This window comes from Schistocerca cancellata, chromosome 12, assembly GCF_023864275.1.
Source record: "Schistocerca cancellata isolate TAMUIC-IGC-003103 chromosome 12, iqSchCanc2.1, whole genome shotgun sequence".
Taxonomy (NCBI): Eukaryota; Metazoa; Arthropoda; class Insecta; order Orthoptera; family Acrididae; genus Schistocerca; species Schistocerca cancellata.
Genome location: NC_064637.1, coordinates 159,914,576 through 159,934,666, shown reverse-complemented (window position 1 = coordinate 159,934,666; position 20,091 = coordinate 159,914,576).

Sequence of the window (20,091 nt, the reverse complement as noted above, 5' to 3'; positions counted from 1 at the left end):
AATTAGATCGAAAAGCAATTTACAAAAGAAAAACCCTCGAACTGGTTACTATCGTCTCACTGTTAACCTGACCGGTCAAACAGTTATATAAGCACGTGGTACTGGTCTCGCAAAGTACACCCCATGTGGGTTGAACATAAAGAAAAGTTGCTATATTGAAAAATATTGTCAAGACGAGACGTTATAATCACACAAGCATTCGCATTTAAGATTGATCTTAGTTAGAGTTACTGATCAACACATGGTTCCACTTTACTCACAAAGTAGTGACAAAGCAACTACCGGAAAATAATCTGAACTTCACACGAGAATTACACTGCGCTGCAATTTAAGATAACATTAGATATTTTAGAGCTAAACCTGAAATAAAGGTCATTAAATTTTCAGTTAGGCTGAACTTAAGAATTCCATTGTCCTGCGGACTTAGCAGACACGCGCTTAGCCGGAGATCTTACCACTTCAGACGCTCGCCACGGACCGACTGACCTGCGCTCCTACCGAGCGTGCTTCCCAAATACCAAACGGAAGTGACCAGAGGGGCAGCTTCCTATACCAACATGACAAGGGACGGACAGGACCATACTAAGGATAGAAACCTCTTTGCTTTTAGAAAGCGTAGCTACCTGTTCCGACGCTGGTCCTACTGTTCTCTAGCAGACAGGCTTGTCTGCTACCCTCAAGCATGCAACTAGAAATACGTTTGCTCATTCATCCTCTCACACAGAAGGGAAGGGGGATGACAGTATCTTATCATACACTGTGTATAAAAGAAAGCGGATGTAGGTTCCGTATGAGACTGTGTGACATGAATTACACATAAACTGTGTTTTAAAGTGTAGTAGTGTGACAGATCGTTCTTGTTTATGTGTAAAAGTAACACGTTCCACTACTCAGTCTCCTCCCAGATAGTCAGAAACGCCACAGTAAATTTAGAAGAGGAATCTATGCCGTAAATGACAATAGATTTAAGAAATTAAACATGAAAGGAATCCAACAGAGACCTTTCAAGTGTTTCCTGTGCAGGATTCCCTGCACGACCTGATCCCTCGGTTGTGACCCATTATCGTCCGTTGGGATTCATGCCGGTCGGTCTGGGTAGCCAAATCATTCGCTCGAACTGTCCAGAATGTTCTTCAAACCAGTTGTGGAAAAACTGTGGCACGATAACATGGCGCTTTATCATTCATAGAAATTCTGTCATTGTGTGGGAGCACGAGGTCCATGAATGAATGGCTGCAAGTAACCAAACATAACCATTTCCAGTCAATGATCAGTTCAGTTGGAACAGAGGATCCGGTCCATTCAGGGTAAACGCAGCCCACACCATTATGGAGCCACCAGCAGTATGACTGGGTGTTTTGTGCTGTCCTTAGGTTAGTTACGTTTAAGTAGTTCTAAGTTCTAGGCGACTGACTGACCATAGCTGTTACGTCCCATAGTGCTCAGAGCCATTTCATTTCAACCACCAGCAGTTTGCACAGCGCCTTGTTGGCAACCGGGGTCCATGGTTTTATGGCGTCTGCACCACTCGGGAACCCCACCATCACCTCGTACAAGCTGATACCGCGCCCGTGTGATCAGGACACGATTTCCAGTCGTCTAGGGTCCAACAGATGTGGCCACCAGCCCAGGAGAGGCGCTGCAGGCGATGTGCTTGTAACCTCCCCCTCACTTATCGACCTTCATGACAGTGAAAAATTAAACCGCGTGTACCTAATGGAAATTTGGGAAAAGCAATCGTCACCGAGGTTAATTTGTCGGTAAAGAGGGAGGAAAGGGTTACATCTAAATGAAAGGAAAAATGCTAATGAAACTGGTGGAAATTAATTTTGAAAAGGGGTAAAGTTAATAAAGAAAGTAAATGTGCGGCCGTTACGTTAACAAACAACTAGCGGTAATTCGATATTTGAGATTTGGGGGAAATAACGGTCGCCAGTCCTATGGACAATTACTATAGTAACTGAAAAAGGAAGGTTATTACACATATAATTAGCACTAGAAGCATGGCAACTGAAGGTTGACACGTGTAGTGTGAAAACTGAAAGTTTGTCAGAAGTAATAAATTTCGCTACACTATGACTTAATTTAGCAAAATAATTAATAAAACCGGAAAATTGAAAGTTAATTTAGTGACTGAAATTAATAGTGAGCTTTCTTTCTGAAGCACATCGAAATTCAGTAAAATGCGGTTCGTCTTGGACTACGTCAACAGTCATTTCAAAAGCTACTTGAATCTACGCAATTTAGAAAGAAGAGATTTAACTTTGAACTTGAATTAAATGATTCTGAACAATTAACAATAGTAAAATTTAGTACGTACCGAGCTCAGCTGCAGTCACAGGTAAGCTAAAATACGGTAACAAAACTCGCACTCTTAATTCGTGCTTGTGTAATCTAAATATTGTAGCCAGCTATGAATACTTTAACTGAACTTTGAAATTAAAGCAGTGAAATCCTATAATATTATTTTAATGCTGGCGTTTGAATTTCAACGACACTCCGGTTCATTCCGGAAAAGGAAGGGACCCTGCTTGGTAATGCAATTGGGACAATGAGCAACAAAGGTTCATGCTAAGTAGCTGTAATTTTGTGATGCAACAATTTTAAAAGTTTGAAAAGCTGAGGTCTGCCATACAGTTCTAAAACATTACGTGCTTCCAGTCTTCCTTGTTGGTTGATTGAAGGTTTGAAGCCGTCGATCGAGGAGGTGGCGACAGTCACTCATTGTCGGCCGTCGCTATTGCAGAAGCTGGATGTTGGCGCGCCTTCTTCTCGACACGGTCACCAGACGAAACGGGCTCTCGATGTGCGCCAGCTAATGCTTCCCGTCCGCGACACCGTGTCAGAAGCTATCATCGCAAGTCGAGCGCAATTACATGCTGCCAAACCCCGAAAGCGCGGCAACTCGCGGGAGCGTCACACAACACACCTGCTCCACTCGCTACTCCCGCCAGACTCACTCTGCTCAGCCCGCGCTCCACGCGACCGAGTTAACACTACCAAAGATCCTAAACACTCTGGTTCTCCACACGACCTATCGACGTATTCGTTCGATAACATAGTTTTCCCTAAGCAAGACCCAGCGTAAAAGTACAAATAATATTTACAAAACAACCAGTTATTCATCGACATAAGTGCATAAATAAATATATATATATATATATATATATATACAAACAGTAAAACAATTACAATATATAAAGAGACAGAAATGTCATATCTTGAGGTAACAAAACAAGGAAAAAAAATAACAGTACAATAGATGGAAATAGGAGGATATGCATTTCCGGCGTTACATGCTGTTACCGAACACACTCGCTGCCGCAGCTCGTGAACGCCCAGTTTCGCCGCACTGTCCTAACCGATACATTCGTCGTACGTCCCACATTGACTTCTACTGTTATTTCACGCAGTGTTGCTTGTCTGTTAGCACTGACAGCTCTATGCAAATACTGGTCACTCAGTGAAGGCCGTCGACCGCAGCGTTGTCCGTGGTGAGAGGTAGTGCCTGAAACATGGTATTCTCGGTACACTTTCGACATTGCGGATCTCGAAATATTGAACTCCTTAAGACTTCCAAACTGCAAAGTCCCATGATGCGTCTAGCTCCAACCACCATTCTGCGTTCAAAGTGTGTTAATTTCCACCGTGCGGTTGTAATCACGTGGAAAGTCTTTCCACACGAATCACCCGAGGACAAATGACAGCCCAACCAATGCACTGTCGTTTTATACCTTGTGCACACGACACTACCGCCATCTGTATACGTTTGTATATCTCTATCCCATGACTTTTGTCACCTCATTGTATAAGTTCCTGCACTACCAGCTGATCTGCCCGACTTTGGAGAAACATTTTTGCACCAAGTTACTCCAGACACATTGATCAAGGTTTGGGAAGAACTCTCCTATCGACTGGATGTCTGACGAATGGTGCTCACACTGGGCAGTTGCAAGGAAAACTGTTAGAGTTTCTCTATTATTTATAACTGTAAGTTTAATATAAAACGAGGGTGAGTCAAATGGAAACCTTAAATTTGTAATAACAAATCGAAATTTCGCACCGTTATCCTGTAAGCTGGTAAGCGTGCTACAAACAGCGTGCAGAATGGCCTGTAGATGGCAGCATAGTGCAGATGCACAATACCGTCGCGGTATCAGTATAAATATGGCCGCCCCACTTGCGACTTGCACCAGGGAAGAACAACGTTCTGTTATTCGGTTTTTGCGTAGTGAAGGTGAGAAACCCATTGAAATTCATCGACGAATGAAGGTTCAGTACGCTGATGCATGTTCCTCGCAGAAGCAAGTCTACGAATGCAGTAGGAAGTTCGCAAATGGTGTGACTTCAGTGGAAGATGCTCCTCGTCCAGGTCAGGCACAACGAGTTGTGACTCCATAGATCATTTGCAGCAGTTGAAGCCATAGTGAAGGAAAACCGCCGAGAGACACTGAATGACATTGCAGCATGTTTACATATTGCTCACGGGTCAGCAGACCACATTGTGCATGATGTGCTCCAGTTTCACAAAGTGTCTGCAAGATCGGTGCCATGGCAGCTGACTCCTGAAATGAGAGAACATGTTGATGCTTGTGAAGAACTTCGTCGGCACTTTCAAGGTGATGGCTTCCTTCCAAGAACAGTTACTGGAGACCTGGGTTCATTTCCACCAACCGGAAACGAAGAGTGATAGCAAGGAATGGCGCCATTCCTAATCACCAAAACCAAAGAAGTTTCGAACAGAGTCATCAGCAGGGAAGGTTATTCTGACACTCTTTTGGGACGAAAATGGAGTCATTTTGGAGCATTACTTGCCTAGAGGGACCACTGTCACCAGTGCATCATATACAGATCTCCTAAAAAAATTATCTGCGGCCTGGAATCAAATCAAAGTGACATGGATAGCTGTCAGCAGGCGTCCTTTTGCAACATAATGCAAGGCATCACACTGCGAATACAACAGTTGCAACAATCAAAGACGTGCATTTTGAGTGTCTTCCTCATCCACCACGACCGGCCGATGTGGCCGAGCGGTTCTAGGCGCTTCAGTCTGGAACCGCGCGACCTCTACGGTCGCAGGTTCGAATCCTGCCTCGGGCATGGATGTGTCTGATGTCCTTAGCTTAGTTAGGTTTAAGTACTTCTAAGTTCTAGGGGACTTATGACCTCTGCAGTTGAGTCCCACAGTGCTCAGAGCCATTTGAACCATTTTCATCCACCATACTCACCAGACCTTGCCCCACGTGATTTCCATATGTTTGTACCACTCAGAGACGCAATGTCAGGAAAGAAGTTCCGTTCTGATGAAGAGATGCGTCACGCGGTGCACGAGTGGTTGCACGGACTACCAAAACAATTTTTTTCTAAAGGAATTTAAGCACTTTGTAAGCGTTGGAGGACTTGCATTGGGCATGGGGAAGATAATGTTGAAAATTGATACAGATTTGTACCACTTCTGCATAATAAATAATATTTTTAAAAATATTTAAGGTTTTCATTTGACTTACCCTCGTGTAACATAATATATATGTATATATTGCCAAGCGTTATAACTTTGAAACATTCTGTACATAAAGAACAAAACTGGATCCAATATGCTACACTGAGGAACACCTACATTGTTACCGAGCGAGGTGGCGCAGTGGTTAGCACACTGGACTCGCATTCGGGAGGAAGACGGTTAAATCCCGCGTCGGGCCATCCTGATTTAGGTTTTCTGTGATTTCCCTAAGTCGCTCCAGGCGAATGCCGGGATGGTTCCTTTCAAAGGGCACGCCGTTCGCCATCCTTCCCTAATCCGATGAGACCGATGACCTCGCTCTCTGGTGTCCTCCCCCAAAACAACCCGACCTACATTGTCGAGTTCGCCGCTGGTTCTGCTGATGTGACCGGCGAGGTGAGGTGAGGTGGTCGGACACGCCTCCTGCGTCAGCTGGCTCGCCGTCTCGACTGTCGCAGATTTTCGCGTGAAATTCGATAGCCGGGGATCAGCTGACACTGCAGACAGCGACGCCTTTCATCAGAGGTCCGCCAGAGAGAGAGAGAGAGAGAGAGAGAGAGAGAGAGCCTGCGCGCGCGCGCGCCTGTGTGTGTGTGTGTGTGTGTGTGTGTGTGTGTGTGTGTGAACGACACCGCACCCAAGTTCCGGGGTGCGGGGTGAACTGTTCACTACGTAACGATACAACACGGAACCCATAAAACGCTAATGTAGACACTTCTAGTGCTGGCTTCTAACATTCTGCGTGGTGTCTGTTTGTTCTAAGTCGTGTCTCCCTACCACGTTTGCTCAACGACGCTCTGAGCGTGTTTTTTTAGGGGATTGACTAGTTTGAACCTGGGACCTGTTGCTGGTAAGGAGGCTCCAGACCACACAACATGTAGAGTTCAGAAGAGTTCAGTGAGACTAGCGATGGTATAACCAAATACTTAATGATTTCAGCGTCAGCTCCACTGCACTCCCTGTAAAAGAATCTTAATACTAACTAAATTTAGTGGAAGGGGTTCAAGGCTTTCCTATTTTTAGTTAGCTGGTAAAATAACGTCGAAAAAGCAGTTAAGTTTACCATTGGAATTTTTATTCTACTCACAAAACATTGTTTATAAATTGTACTATTGATAAAAGAAAATATTTTAATACAGGATGATAAAAACCAACTGCGTTCAACAAAAATGTGAACGAATATTCCCTGAATGGTTTTCCAAGTTCTATAATGGATCGAAGGATGACCTATGCCATATCACATCTATAATCTAGGTTTAAATTAAGTTTCATAAAAGAGAAAACTATCAAACACGGTCTACAGTGACCTTTAATTACTTATTTAACTTGTCGTAAATTACAGTGGCTAATGTGGCTTCTCAGTAATTGTATAACAGAAAAATCGTCGCGTTTCAGATTTTAACTTCAAGTGGCAAATGTGATTACCACGAAGTTTAACTGACAATCGACACTACTATTACGTAAAAAGGAGATGTAACAGATGAGACTTCTGCAGTTCTGAGTGAAGCCTTATGCGCTCTTATGCGGCATCGTGTGCGTTCCTTACCTTGTCGGTGGTTAGGCAGCGTCAGGGGGCGGCGGGCAGCGCAGCTGCCGAAGTTGGTTAAAGGAAAAGGTATCTGGCTGTGTTTTCAACTGACCAATCAGTGTCTCAATGTTAACCTTAAGCTCCGCCTACAAAAACTCTGTCTGTCCAATGAGAAACGTTATACTTTTCGTGGTGGGGCAATGTTTTTAATGTCTGCAACGTAACAGAGACACGTGTAGTCTCACGCTAAAACTTGCAGCTGGTGTGGGCCTTTTAGTGTTATCGTATGATCTATACTGTTCTTCTGGAGGGCTCTATCTTTTAACATGGGCTGGAGATGGACCTCTTGGCGGTCGGCCGGCGATGCAGGTGTCCCATTGTCCCGCTCTTATCGTAGGGCCTTCTAGCCTACACGGCTCTGCTCTCGGCTTCTGTTCTCGTTTCTCCCCTCGGAACTGCGTCTGTTTCACGGTGGGAAGGTATGACATAAATTTAGATGCTCTTGTGTTAGTCTGCGGTATTCCATTTGCTCACTCGTTGATCGTATTACTTTGGATAATTTAATGTCGGGATTTATTCGGAGCTATGTGACATACTGCCGGATTTGCTATCATGTCAGTGTTTTCATGGAAGGTGTTGGATTTGCCTGACACCTTACAGGCTCGTTCTTCTTTTTCTTTGTGTTCAGTGAGAGAGACAGCCCTTACTCCAGGTCGGGTCGCGTATTTCCTTAGAGGGATGGTGGAGGGGATGACAGATACCAAGTCTAGCTTTTGGCATTTGCCTTACAGTCAAAGGAGACCTCCCTTAAAAATATGCTTGGAACCAGATATCGGTCTTCGTTTCAGTTACTTGGAAGTGCTTTGGACAAGCGGAAAAATCAAAGGCTAATGTGTGTGTTTGTAACTGAGTGTGAGGAAAATGCAAGCAAAATTTCCGTAAATTTCTTCACCTAATGAACTTACGTTGTCAGGAACTGTAACTGCTGAAACAGTCAAGGGCCCCCCATATTTTTCTTGTGGGAAAGGGGAACTCGAAAACCCATAGCGACATTTTGTTCACTTAGTTTGCTAATTTTTGCGGCTCAGTTTATGTAATGCAGACTATTGCAATGCAGTCGGAGGTACTATTTAGGTCAAATGTAATCTTTGATTATAAAATACTTTCAGTGGAACTGTGAATTAATAGAGATTTTACACCTAACTGTATGCTGCACATTACCTTATCAGGAGGACATCAAACAAAAGACTAAAACTATCTGACATGCTATAGGATATGAAGTACCGATGACAGCTGAGACAGAAAGGTCTGATGTGAACATTACTTAAAGCTCAGACGTGCGGACACGGACACGACCAGTTCATGTACGGTTTTACCTGCTGCGAAGGGTGGGCACCCTTGCCCCCACCCAGTCTCCCCCCCCCCCTGTCCCCCCCCCCCCCCGCCCCCCTCCGGCGTCTAGCGAAGTGGCGCAGTGGTTAGCACTCCTGGACTCGCATTCGGGAGGACGACGGTTCAAACCCGCGTCCGGCCATCCTGATTTAGGTTTTCCATGATTTCCCTAAACCACTTTAGGTAAACGCTGGGATGGTTCCTGTGAAAGGGCGCCGTCGACTTCCTGCCCCATCCTTCCTTAATCCGATGGGACCGATGACCTCGCTGTTTGAGCCCCTCCCCCAAATCAATCAACCAATCAATCAATCATCATTGTTGCAGAGTGGAACAGTAGAGAAATGGATTGAAGGTCGGCAGGCACTTAATTCTGTACTGCGGAATAATCATGTAAATGGAGGGATTAGTGAACGCAGAGTTGTCCTAACGAGATTGAACTTTGTAATCCCCAAATCCTCGAAAAATAAGCGGAAAATATACCTATTCAAAAAAGCAGATAAAAATTCACTTGACGCCTTTCTGAGAGACAATTTCCGCTCCATCCAAATTAATAATGTAACTGTAGATCGGATGTGGCTTGAATTCAAAGAAACAGTATCGGCAGCAATTGAGAGATTTGTACCAAATAAATTAACAATCAACGCAGCTGATCTTCCTTGGTACACAAAACGAGTCAGAACATGGCTGCAGAAACAATGAAACAAACATGCCAAATTTAAATACACGCAAAATCCCCCAAGATTGGCGATCTTTTAGAGAAGTTCGAAATTAAGAGCGACTTCAATGAGAGATGCTTATAACAGTTTCCACAACGACACTTTGTATCGAAACCTGGCAGAATATCCAAAGAGATTCCGGTCGTATGTGAAGTATATTAGCGGCAGGAAACAATCAATGCCTTCTCTGCGCGATAGCAATGGAGATACTATCGAAGACAATGCTACCAAAGTAGAGTTACTAGACACAGCCTCCAGAAATAGTAAATATTCCAGAATTCGAATCAAGAACAGCTGCCATCATGAGTAACGCAGAAGTAGATATTCTTGGAGTAGTGAAGCAACTTAAATCACTTAATAAAAGAAAGTTTTTCTTTTAGAGTACGCTGATGCATTAGCTCCATACCTAGCTATTATTATTATTATTATTATTATTATTATTATTATACAAATTTGGCCGTTAAGGACCGTGAAAACAGTTATTTCTTACGCTTCTGGGAAGTCTTCTTTCTCTCAGTCCACGCTTCTTTCATTCTTGCGCTGAAGGCGGCTTTTCTCTCTTCAGACCATTTAGTTCCACAAGTCTTCTTAATTTTCACACCGAAACCCGTGAATGAATTCAGTTTTTTTCTAAAAAGGTTTCTGTTAAATATTGTTTCCTGATCTATGTCCATTTCTTTTAGATCTCTTTCTGTGTTGATAAACCATAAATTTTTATTTTTTAGATTTGCGATGTACGAAAATATTTGTTTTGTAAGCCTATTCGGGTTCATCCTCATGATGTGAGCATAAAAGGAGCATCTTCTTTTTCTAATTTCGTCTGTAATTTTGCTGCACTTCGTATACACTTCTTTGTTGCTTTTTAGTCTGTATACAGGCTTGCCTTGATCATCTCTTATTTTCCTGTGTCCAAGAATTGTCCTCACAATTCTTCTTTCACGATTTTCTATCTGTTCTGCATATGTAAAATTTGCCAGTGTTTCTGATGCATATAGTATCTGCGGTCTAATGACAGTCTGGTAGTGTCTGAGTTTAATGTTTTTGGATATACATTTTTTTGAATACATTTGTCTGCAGTAGTGAGTTGCTGTCTCTAGTTTTTGTATTCTAGCCCTGCAGGCTGGATGACATTTTGCCACAGGCTGAATTAGTTCACCAAGATATTTAAAATGTTTAGATACATGTATTTTCCCATATTTTGTAGTTATTTTCTTTGGTGGATTTTTGATATTTGTAATGATTTCTGTCTTTTCAAATGAAATTTGCAAGCCTGCTTTTTCAGCAGTTTCTTTAAATAATTCTATTTGTTTTATTGTGTCTTTTTGTGTGTAAGCTAAACAGGCGAGATCGTCAGCGAAGGCAAAACAGTTGGTTTCAATGGCTTTGTAGCACTTCCCTCCAATTTGGACTTTCTCAACTCCATGTTTTTGCGTGAGTTTTCTCCATTCTGCTATGACTTTATCAAGAACACAGTTGAAGAGTACCGGGGACAGCGCATCTCCTTGTCTGACGCCGGTTTTGACCTCGAAATGCCGTGAAATTTCTCCTTGGAATTTTACTTTTGATGTTGTATTTGTTAATGTTTCTTTGATTATGGTGATTGTTGTTTCATCTATTTCATATTCTCGAAGTGTTTTGATGAGTGTGTCCCTATCGATTGAGTCATAAGCTTTTTTGAAATCAATGAATGTTATGAAATATTTCTTGCTCCTTGTAGATAAATAGTTCATTGTTGTTTTGAGGTTGATACCTAGCTATCATATAAAACCGTTCGCTCGACGAAAGATCCGTACCCAAAGACTGGAAAGTTGCACAGGTCTCACCAATATTCAATAAAGGTAGTAGGGGTAATTCACTAAATTAGAGGTCCGTATCATTAACGCCGATATCTAGTAGGATTCTGGAACATACATTGTTTTCGAACATTGTGAATTACCTCTAAGAAAACGGTCTATTGACACACAGTCAGCATGGATTCAGAAAACATCGTTCTTGTGAAACACAACTAGCTCTTTATTCGCATGAAGTGTTGAGTGCTATTGACAAGGGATTTCAGATAGATTCCGTATTTCTGGATGTACGGGAGGTTTTCGACACGGTACCACACAAGCGGCTCGTGGTGAATTTGCGTGCTTATGAAATATCGTCTCAGTTATGTGACTGGATTTGCGATTTCCTGTCAGAGGGGTCACATTTCGTAGTAATTGACGGAAAGTCATCGAGTAAAACAGAAGCGATTTCCTGCGTTCCCAAGGTAGTGTTATAGGCCCTTTGCTGCTCCTGACCTACATAAACGACATAGGAGACAATCTGAGAAGCTGTCTTAGGTTGTTTGCAGATGACGCTGTCGTTTAACGATTAGTAAAGTCATCAGAAGATCAAAACAAATTGCAAAACGATTTAGAAAAGATATATTGGTGCGAAAAATGGCAGTTGACGCTAAATAACGAAGAGTGTGAGTTCATCCACGTGAGTGCTAAAAGGAGTCTGTTAAACTTCAGTTACACGATAAATCAGTCAGATCTAAAGGCCGTAAACTCAACTAAATACCTAGGAATTACAGGGATCACTCCAAAAGAAATGCACACTATTTTTTTTAAAAAATCCATCTTTTATTCTACATGTTTGAAAGTTTTACAGTGTGTAGATACATCTTTTAGGAACAATATTTCATTTCTACACATAATTTCCATCTCCCTCAACTGCCTTACGCCATCTTGGAACCAGCGCCTGTATACCCGCACGGTAAAATTCTGGACCAACCTGTTGGAGCCACTGTTTGGCAGCGTGCACAAGGGAGTCGTCATCTTCACCTTGTTCCACGAAGAGAGTCTTTCAGTTTCCTCAGTTTTCAATTCGTTCACTATGATGCGTCTGTCAGCATTCACCAATCACATTGTCTGGAATGTGTGCAGTACGAGGCCGGCCGCTGCGAGGACAATCCTCAATATTGCTGTGCTCGCTTTCATCACGTAACCTGCTTGCCCACCGACTAAGTGTACTGCGATCGACAGCAGCATCCCCATACACATTTTTCAACCTCTTGCGGATGTTTTCCACTGTCTCGTTTTCACAGCACAGGAGTTCTATGACAGTACGTTGCTTCTGACGAACGTCAAGTGTAGCAGCCCTCTTGAAGACATGCTGTGACGGCGCCACTCACGGGAACAGGTTGAACTAAGTTTGAAAAAAAGTTGGAAGGATGTATCTACACACTATAAAACTTTCACACATGCGGAATGAAAACTGTATTTTTACAAAAATAGTGTGCATTTCTTTTGGAGTGACCCTCGTACAATTGCGAAAGACTTAAACTGGAAGGGACACACAGAAAATGTTATGGGTAAGACTAGCCAAATACTGCGTTTTATTGGCAGGATACTTAGGAAATGTGACAGATCTACTAAGGAGACTCCCTACACTACGCATGTCCGCACTCTTCTAGAATACTATTGGGCGGTGTGGGATCCTTACCAGATAGGACTCACGGAGTACATCGAAAAAGTTCAAAGACAGGCAGCACGGTTTGTACTATCGCGAAATATGGGAGAGAGTGTCACCGAAATGATACAGGATTTGGAGTGGACATCATTAAAACAAAACGTTTTTCATTGCCGCGGTACCTTCTCACCAACTTTCTCCTCTGAATGGGAAAATACAGGGTGATTCAAAAAGAATACCACAACTTTAAAAATGTGTATTTAATGAAAGAAACATAATATAACCTTCTGTTATACATCATTACAAAGAGTATTTAAAAAGGTTTTTTTCACTCAAAAACAAGTTCAGAGATGTTCAATATGGCCCCACTCCAGACACTCGAGCAATATCAACCCGATACTCCAACTCGTTCCACACTCTCTGTAGCATACCAGGCGTAACAGTTTGGATAGCTTCTGTTATTTCTCGTTTCAAATCATCAATGGTGGCTGGGAGAGGTGGCCGAAACACCATATCCTTAACATACCCCCATAAGAAAAAATCGCAGGGGGAAGATCAGGGCTTCTTGGAGGCCAGTGATGAAGTGCTCTGTCACGGGCTGCCTGGCGGCCGATCCATCGCCTCGGGTAGTTGACGTTCAGGTAGTTACGGACAGATAAGTGCCAATGTGGTGGCGCTCCATCCTGCTGAAATATGAATTGTTGTGCTTCTTGTTCGAGCTGAGGGAACAGCCAATTCTCTAACGTCTCCAGATACTGTAGTCCAGTTACAGTAGCACCTTCGAAGTAAAAGGGACCAAAAACTTTATTGGCTGAAATGGCACAGAAAACGTTCACCTTAGGCGAGTCACGTTCATACTGAGTTGTTTCCCGCGGATTCTCAGTGCCCCATATACAGACATTTTGACGGTTGACTTTGCCGTTAGTGTGGAAAGTTGCTTCATCACTAAACACAATCTATGAAACGAAAGATTCATCTGTTTCCATTTGAGCAAGGATAAAATCACAGAAATCGATTCTTTTAATCTTATCAGCTGCAGACAGTGCTTGAACCAATTTCAGACGATAAGGTTTCATAACTAACCTTTTTCGTAGGACTCTCCATACAGTTGATTGTGGAATTTGCAGCTCTCTGCTAGCTCTGCGAGTCGATTTTCCTGGGCTGCGAACAAATGCTTGCTGGATGCGTGCTACATTTTCATCACTCGTTCTCGGCCGTCCAGAACTTTTCCCTTTGCACAAACACCCATTCTCTGTAAACTGTCTATACCAACGTTTAATACACCACCTATCAGGAGGTTTAACACCATACTTCGTTCGAAATGCACGCTGAACAACTGTCGTCGATTCACTTCTGCCGTACTCAATAACACAAAAGCTTTGTTGAGCGGTCGCCATCTTAGCATCAACTGACGCTGACGCCTAGTCAGCAGCGCCTCAAGCGAACAAATGTACAACTAAATGAAACTTTATAGCTCCCTTAATTCGCCGACAGATAGTGCTTAGCTCTGCCTTTTGTTGTTGCAGAGTTTAGGAATTTAAAAGTTGTGGTATTCTTTTTGAATCACCCTGTATTTCGTTGACGCCGACCTACATAGGGAGAAACGATCATCATAGTAAAACAAGGTAAATCAGAGCTCGTACGGAAAGAAATAGGTGTTCGTCATTTCCGCGCGCTATACGAGATTGGAGTAATAGGGAATTGTGAAGGTGGTTCGATGGACCGTCTGGCAGGCACTTAAATGTGATTTGCAGTGTGTCCATGTGGATGTAAATGTAGAATACACGTACTAGTCTGGTATGTCGCCGTGACCGCGTGCCAGTACAGGCGAGTGAAGAAACGACAAGTGCGTCAGACGCCGAATACTTGGCCGCCCGCTGCACGCCGGGGAGGCGGGCCAGCCAGCGGCTGTTCTATATTTGGCCGGCGAGCCGCCAGGGGTCAACTCGGCGCGTCCACGGGAGGAGTGCGGGGCGGTGACGTCACGCAGGGTCCAAGGGCCGCCACACTACTGCGGCACCGTCCGCGCTTCAGGGGGTGGGACATCACAAACACTCAGTCTTCCGTAGTCGATAGGTGGTGACCCACCACACAATCCTCTTAAGGGGGGCAGGACGTCAAATGGAGCAGGAGAGTCACCACAGGACATTTTAATTTCCACTGTCTATACTTTTACAAATAAATTCATAAAACTTTGTCACCATGACCAGGAAGGATTGAGGACTCACACTCATAGCAGTGGAAGTTCAAAAACGTAGCAAAATACCATTTTATTTTTACATGTGAAATTTCATAATTTTTTCACTTATTACTGGCTGCATTAGTTGCTATGGGTACACTTTTCTACCTAAGTAAGAGAGATTCTTCGATGAATTTTTCATAGCATACAAACAGTAGTTACAGGTGTATGAAACTCTAGAATTTTCCAAATGTTTTAAAAAATTGTGGAAACAATTGAGATAGTTATCTATAAAGCTTGAGTTTTTTCTAAACGTGAAGTTTAAAATGTAACAGTTTATTCATTTTTTCATAAATTAAATAACTTCTAGAGTTTCATACACGTGTAACTATGGTTTGCGTGCTGTGCAAAAGTCATCGAAGAATATCTCTTACTTAGGAAGAAAAGTGAACCTATAGCAACAAATGCAGGCAGTAGTAAGTGAAAAAATGATGAAATTTGACATGTAAAAAAAAAAGTTTTGTTACGTTTTTGAGCTTCCGCTGCTATGAGTATGGTCCGCAGCTCGTGGTCGTGGGGTAGCGTTCTCGCTTCCCCCCCCCGGTTCCCCGGGCTCGATTCCCGGCGGGGTCAGGGTTTTTCTCTGCCTCGTGATGACTGGGTGTTGTGTGATGTCCTTAGGTTAGTTAGGTTTAAGTAGTTGTAAGTTCTATGGGACTGATGACCCTAGATGTTAAGTCCCATAGTTCTCAGAGCCATTTGAACCATTTTTTGCTGTGAGTATGAATCCTGAATCCTTCCTGGTCATGGTGACAAAGTTTTATGAATTTATTTGTAAAAGTATAAACATTGGAAATTAAAATGTCCTGTGGTGCCTCTCCTGCTCCAAGTCGACCCATTTGACATCCTATCCCCCTTAACGGTCTGTCTCCATTTCTCCCGATAGAACACACATGAAAAAGTATGAAAAAAACTTTTTGAGTTTCCCGTTCATCAAAAGACAAAATTCATTGTATATGTTTATTAGTTTTAGAAATATAGACGACCCAAATCGGATGATTCTTTTTGATACACCCCGTACGCGAGCCTTGACCTCCCTCTGCAGTTTTCACCCTTCCCTACCAATGTGGTAATGACCAAATGTTCTATTCCCTGACACATCAAGATGTGTCATAAAAACCAATACCTTCTTTTAGTCAAGTTGTGCCAAAACGTATTTTTCCCCCCAATTCGATAGAGTGCCTCTTCACTAGTTATTCGATCTGTCCATCTAATCTTCACCAATTGTCTACAACACCTTCTTTCAAAACCTTCTATATTCTTTCTTGTTTGGACTGTTGTTCGACCACGTTTCACTTCTTCACACGGCTACACTTCAGGCAGATGCATTCAGGAAATGACTTCCTAATACTTAAATTCATGTCCGATGTTAACAAATTTTTCGTCTTCAGAAACGGTTCTCTCCGCATTGGACGTCTGTATTTTGTACCCTCTCTACTTCCCCCATCATCACTTCCTTTCCTGCCCAAATATCAAACTCGGCTACTACTTTTCATGTCTCATTTCCTCATCTAATTCCCTCACCATCGTCTGATTTTATTCTATTACAGTCTACTACCCTTGTTTTACATATTGTCGATGTTCATCTTACAACAGCTTTCCAAGACACTCTTCATTCTGATGAACTGCTCTCTAAGTCTTCTGCCGTCACAGGCAGAACTATAATGTTGCTGGCAAACCTCAAAGGTTTATTTCTTTTCTCTTAATAATAATAATTCCATCTCCAAATTTCTCCTTGATTTCCTTTACTGCTTGGTCAATATACGGACTCGATAATATCAAGTTTAGGCTGCAACCCTGTCTCGCTCCCTTCTCAACCACTGCTTCCTTTTCATAGCGCTCTCCTTACATCTTCCGTCAGGCGTACTGCATCAGAACCAATTTTGGTGTTAAGTTTATCGCTTCTGTCGTGTCTCCTACTCCTCATTGCTTCTGTATTTCTTCGGTTTTCTCCCAGTCCACACTCTGTACTCCTTCTAGCTGTTCATTCTGTCTTGCTCTGCTTCTTCACTTTCACTAAGGATAGAAGTGTTATCAGACAATCTTACGTCATATCCTTTCACCATGAATGTTCAATTCCACTCTTGAAATTTTCTTTTATTTACTTCATAGCTTCTTCAGTGTATATATTAAACAGTAGGGACGTAAGACTGGTTTGTGGTCTTATACTGTTTTAATACGAGCACTTCTTTTTAGTCTTTCATTCTCACGATTCCTTCTTGAGTCTTGTACTAGAACGTTTTTGTCCTTCCTTCTCTCATCGACCAACTGATTTCTTCTGTTACCGAAGGTGTCTTCACAGTTACCTTCCTTGTTCCTATGTTGGCCTATCCAACACCTGTTATTGCCCTTTTTAGAAGTGTCCGATGCCAGTGACTAAATCGTAGACAACTTCAGACCCATCTCAGCATTCCTCAGTAGTTCTGTGTCCCTCTTCTTTCCGAATTAATTCATGCGGACTATTATCTTACAGTTAAGCCTACTCTTCATTATTACTAAATTGCGATCTGAGTATCTGTCTACAACTGGGAACGCCTTACAATCCAATATCTGATTTCGGAATCTGTCTACCCATGATGTAATCAAGCTAGGATCTTCCGTGTGCCCACCACCAGGTATACCTCCTCTTCTTGTGATTCTTTAACAGAGTATTCGCTATTACCATCTAAAATTTATTGCAGAATTCAGTCTTATCTCTCCTCTCTCATTCCTACTACTAAGCCCATGTGCTCCCATAAACCCTTTCTCTATTCCTTCCCCAGCAACCGCGTTCCAGTCCTCAATGACTGTTAGATTATCATCTCGCTTACATAATTAATTACCCATTCATTATCCTGTATTTTGTATCCCGCCTGGACAAGCGGCGCGTGGGCCTGCTCCTGTGAAGTGAAATGTAGGCCGAATGTAGGAAGCTAGGAGGAGCAGGAAACGTGAAGAACTGGGTACAAGTTGAAACTCTTTTACTGGTGTATGAACATGTACAAATTATAATATTACTTAACTTTGGCTGAGATGAGAACGTAGTTGTGAAGCCGTACAGGTATCATCGCTAACAGCTACTATATATTGGCCACGACATCTTGGTAGATGATTGTCGCAGTGTCTGTGTGTTTATGGGTTGCATTTTTTCATATGACTTGTCAAGCCAATGGCAGCACGGCATCTCTTGCCGCAATTGTCACGAGTGTATCTGGCTGCTGAGGCGGGAGCAGTGGTAGCATTGCGAAGCTTTTTCTGCCTTAATCTGTCTAACAAGCCTTCGTCGTGCTTCGACATTCCAGATGATACATCATCACGCCACTCTGGTCTCATGCTATCCCGTGCCTCCCGTCTGTTTGTGTCGATTCCAAAGCTCTCCATATCTCGTTTACAGGAGTCCTCGAACCTCAATACGGAACGTCCTACAGGTGTTTTGGCTACAGAGATCTCTCCGAGCATCACCTCACGCGGTAATCTGTCAGGATCCATACGGTGGACGTGTCCCAGCCAGCGGAGTCGTCTCTGCTTCAAGATAGCTGAAATACTGTTGCAGTTAGTTTTAGACAGCACTGCTTCGTTGGTCACTCGGTCCTTCCACGTTACTCCGAGGATGGATCTCAGGCACCGCATGTGGAAAGCATTCAGGCGACGTTCTTGTTTGGCATAGGTAGTCCATGTTTCCGATGCATACAAAAGGATGATGAAGACGCAAGTTTGATATAAAGGAATTTTTGTGGTCAAAGAGAGTTTGTTTTTCCAAACACGTGTAGAGAGTTTACCAAAAGTTGTCGCAGTTCTTCCAATGCGAGCATCAATTTCCTTGTCAACAGACATGTTTGATTCTATAGTAGATCCAAGGTAACAGAAGTTATCTACGACTCGCAGAGTAGTGCCATCTAGTGTGATACTCGGCTTTGTGTCAGTGCCCTGAACCATAATTACGGTCTTACTGCTGTTTACACTCATCGAGAATAGGTGGCATGCGTGACTAAATCTTGATGCTAGCTCTTGCAGCTCTTCTGCGGAGTTCGCAACAATGGCAGCAGCATCAGCATACAGGAGTTCACGAGCGACTATCTCGTAGCGCTTTGTCTTACTCTTCAGAAGACTGACATTGAAAAGCCTTCCATCTTTCCTAGTATGCAGATGTACTCCAACACTGCAATTCTACTACTAGTAGTTGGACAAACTACGAGGACAGTTCAATAAGTAATGCAACACATTTTTTTTCTGAAACAGGGGTTGTTTTATTCAGCATTGAAATACACCAGGTTATTCCCCAATCTTTTAGCTACACAACACTATTTTTCAACGTAATCTCCATTCAATGCTACGGCCTTACGCCACCTTGAAATGAGGGCCTGTATGCCTGCACGGTACCATTCCACTGGTCGATGTCGGAGCCAACGTCGTACTGCATCAATAACTTCTTCATCATCCGCGTAGTGCCTCCCACGGATTGCGTCCTTCATTGGGCCAAACATATGGAAATCCGACGGTGCGAGATCGGGGCTGTAGGGTGCACGAGGAAGAACAGTCCACTGAAGTTTTGTGAGTTCCTCTCGGGTGCGAAGACTTGTGTGAGGTCTTGCGTTGTCATGAAGAAGGAGAAGTTCGTTCAGATTTTTGTGCCTACGAACACGCTGAAGTCGTTTCTTCAATTTCTGAAGAGTAGCACAATACACTTCAGAGTTGATCGTTTGACCATGGGGAAGGACATCGAACAGAATAACCCCTTCAGCGTCCCAGAAGACTGTAACCGTGACTTTACCGGCTGAGGGTATGGCTTTAAACTTTTTCTTGGTAGGGGAGTGGGTGTGGCGCCACTCCATTGATTGCCGTTTTGTTTCAGGTTCGAAGTGATGAACCCATGTTTCATCGCCTGTAACAATCTTTGACAAGAAATTGTCATCCTCAGCCACATGACGAGCAAGCAATTCCGCACAGATGGTTCTCCTTTGCTCTTTATGGTGTTCGGTTAGACAACGAGGGACCCAGCGGGAACAAACCTTTGAGTATCCCAACTGGTGAACAATTGTGACAGCACTACCAACAGAGATGTCAAGTTGAGCACTGAGTTGTTTGATGGTGATCCGTTGATCATCTCGAACGAGTGTGTTCGCACGCTCCGCCAATGCAGGAGTCACAGCTGGGCACGGCCGGCCCGCACGGGGGGGGATCAGACAGTCTTGCTTGACCTTGCGGCGATGATGACACACGCTTTGCCCAACGACTCACCGTGCTTTTGTCCACTGCCAGATCAGCGTAGACATTCTGCAAGCGCCTATGAATATCT